Source organism: Oncorhynchus tshawytscha, linkage group LG19, assembly GCF_018296145.1.
Source record: "Oncorhynchus tshawytscha isolate Ot180627B linkage group LG19, Otsh_v2.0, whole genome shotgun sequence".
In the NCBI taxonomy this organism is placed as follows: Eukaryota; Metazoa; Chordata; class Actinopteri; order Salmoniformes; family Salmonidae; genus Oncorhynchus; species Oncorhynchus tshawytscha.
Window position 1 is genome coordinate 8,147,211 of NC_056447.1, and position 3,873 is coordinate 8,151,083.

The window sequence follows — 3,873 nt, forward strand, 5'->3', positions numbered from 1 at the left end:
ATCGCACCCGAACTTCACCCTTAAATCAAAAATCCATGGAAGTGGATGCTGCAAGAGTGCTGCAGTGGGTCCTTGCCAGTGTCATCCCGTTACACAATCCAGACAATCAAGCCAGCATGGAATTCACTTCTCCTGCACTCAATGTTTGTTGTGATTACCTGGCCTAGTAAATATACATTTCCCGGACATACCGGAGGAGAGTGCCAGAGGGGAAGAGATACAATGGACCCTTTAATTAGATTAAGTAGGCTGTCCAGAGAATGTGAGTGGTGGAAAAGGTCGGCATCTCACTCACAAGACACACACACATAGGCACGGTCATATAGATACACTCATGCACTGGACACAGACAGACAGGTACGCACACATACCAGGTAGACACACATACCAGGTAGACAGTAGACAGTGTGTGCACCGTATGGATAGGAGGGAGGCTATCACTCTCCACAGAATGAACAATACACTGTCCAGCTACATCTCCATGAGATATGTACTTTCCTTGGGATGTCCCAGCCCTGACGACTAGCCTTGTTCTCTTATCTAACCTCTCCATCTGGTAACAGGAGGCGGCAGACGGTCTTTGGCTCAAATTTTTCATGGCTTTGTTCTCCACCTAGAGCTCCTGAATATTTCATCCCCATGGGAGGGAAGGATATAGGCTGCTTTCCGAATGGCATCCTATTCCCTACATAGTGCACTTCTTTTGACTAGAGCCCTATGTTTATGGAAAGGGTCTCATTTGAGTGTATGCTTACATGGATATCTGGAGTTGACATACTGTAGACGATCCCATCGCAATGTTACAGTGAGATAACACACATGGGAGAGCATTCCCTTCCGGGGCTTTAACCTTTGATTCAGAATCAGCACCCCTCATGATTCAGCATTTATACTCCACTCCATGGTACATCTCGGCCTGAACGATGACACAATGTCCGAGACGAGCTGTCAAATAGAATTTGCATAACGACAGAATTTCAGTGTCTCACAAGTGGTCCATCCCAAATGGCACTCTATCCCCTATATAGTGCATTACTTTTGACCAGAGCCATGGGCACTATACAAGGTGGCTGTGGTTCTGTTAGCCTTCACACAGCAAGCTTTATCAAGGCCAGTCGGACTGACACCGTTATTAAAGTCACCTTGATGCCAGGTTCAAGTACCGAAGTTGGTATCTTGTTACTAATCTCTTAATCTGTTTTGGCAGAGTGGCTCTTTTCCATCCTTGGCTTTACATAAGTGTTGGGATACACTTGGTGGTGTAAACAACCAAAACAGTTATAAATATATGTTGTAACTAGCTAATGTTGTTTCAAACCAGTGGAGGCTCCTCAGAGGAGGAAGGACCACCCTCCTCAGAATTGAATAAAAATGAAAACGTTAAAACATTTAAATGTTATCCTTATTAGATAGAACTATACTAAATATATTCACGTCACAAAATCATTTATTAAAACACACTGTTTTGCAATGAAGCTCTACAGTAGCGTCTCTGTAGGGTTGCACCATGGTGTAGCCGGAAGACAGCTAGCTTCCGTCCTCCTCTGGATACAGTGACTTCAATAGAAAACCTAGGAGGCTCATGGTTCTCACCCCCTTCCATAGACTTACACAATAATTATGACAACTTCCGGAAGACGTCTTCCAACCTATCAGAGCTCTTGCAGCATGAATTCTTGTCCACCAAATCAAAGGATCAGAGTATGAATCTAGTACTGAAAGCATAAGCTACAGCTAGCTAGCACTGTAGTGATTAGTTGACCCAAAGAGAGAGAAAGACAATAGTTTAACAGTTGTGAACAAATTCATTACTTTCAAAATGAAGGCGAAGCAAGAGAGAGATGGAGAGATTTAGCATTTTCTTCTACTTTCAGTTTCACTTACTTATCTACTAAACGCAGCTAGCTAGTTTAGCCTACTCAAACACCCTGCTAAAACAGAGGGATGCTATGTTAGCTAGCTGGCTTGGACTACCCAACACAACACCGGAACTCTTCCAAGTCAAGGTTAAGGCTGCTGCGGTGACCGAATATTTATTTCTCGCACAGAATAGGTTGACTCATTGTTTGGAGAAAATATTTATATTTTATTCAGCTTTGTTCAATTGTATTCTTCATACTATAAAATAATATAAAATAATGCCACAGAATTATAAGCAAATCCTGTCTGCTAAATGAACTAGTGCAGCCCACAGCCATTTGGCATAGCCACATCAGGACCTACCATTAGCATACTCTGAGTTGTGCTTTTCTTTTCTTCGGAAATAGACTAGATTTTCTTCATATCATGCTTCTTTAGATGTGTCTAAAATAAATAATGGACTCATTGTGAAGGTGTAGGCTATATTAGATAGATTTGACTTTTTAAAATGGCTGGTAGGCCATGTGTGGAAGCCAGGAGATGCTAAATGTGTTTATGTTAATTAATGGTCAATTATCGTGAGACCGACAGTTATTTGTTTGACAATTACCGGCTGAGGAAATTTAGTGTAAGTGCTAAACTGCTTACTGACAGTACACTGTAACATTACTGCATTTTAAAAATTGTATTTGACCTTTATTTAACCAGGCAAATCAGTTAAGAACAAATTCTTATTTTCAATGAGAGCCTAGGAAAAGTGGGTTAACTGTCTTTTTCAGGGGCAGAACGACAGATTTTTACCTTGTCGGCTCGGGGATTCAATCTTGCAACCTTTCAGTTACTAGTCCAACGCTCTAACCACTAGGCTACCTGCCGCCCCATGATTGTATTGTGTTTACTAACGTGTTAGTTCTATTAGCTATGTTTACTATGACCTTACTTTAGCCAATATGGTGACAATGATGTAGGCTGTGTGTAGCGGATATGGTTTGGCTTGGAAAGGTTTTTTGCCTGGTCACATACAGCTGATGAGTTGTGCATTGAAGTCCACAAGCAAAGGGAAAATGTGAGAGGAGAGTGCATAGATGAAAGAAGGAATACAACGTGGCTGCTATGAAAATTAACTGTGTTAATTCATGTGTATTCATTCTACTGATTCTGTTGAAAAACTTTTCTTAAATAGGTGGCTAACACTAACGTTAGCTAGGTGGCAAACTGAGGCTGAGCAGGCATTGTAAAGATTTGATAACCAGCTCAGGTCTGTGACCCTTTGTGTATCCGGAACAGTCCTTGCTATCTGAGGTCCTTGAGAGGTCCCAAACCCATTGTAAAATATTTAAGGTATGAGTTAAGGGTATGCTTAGGTAAGGGTTATGGCTAAGGTTATGTTTGGGGTAGGGATTTCCCAAGGATTCCAGTTAGCACTAATCTTCCTATTTGAAACGCACACAAATCACAGAGTTTCTAAACGCAGAAGCTCAGCATAATGAGACTTCCAGGAACGCTTGCGAAGAAGACCACGCAGACAAGGGTTATGGTTAGATTTAGGGTAGGGTGTGAGAAGTTAATAAAATAAGTGAACAATTATTTCTTAGTTGTTCATTTTCTCAAAATATAAAAGACACAACCTAAATTCGAGCCAATGTCTTAAGTAGTTGAACATGTTATTAATCCAAGCTCGTGGAATTTACAAACCTACACATTTTTAATTTTCGTCAAAAACAACTTTATATGGAAAGAGTGTCGTTGGTTTGATGGTCTGCACATGCGCAGTTTGGCACAAGACGACCGTTAAGACGATTACGTGTTTCTGCGCATGAGTTTAGCTAGCCAACGTTGCCATGACATCGTCTACATACGTGATCGGGGATTTCTATTGGAGAAGCTGTTTCTGCGTATCTTCATACTGTACTGTCTTTACCCAATCGGTCAATAACTAGTACATTGCTTCCTGCTTTGAGTTACCCATGATTCCAATGGTCGTGTATGACGGGCATATAAATAGCCCCTTTC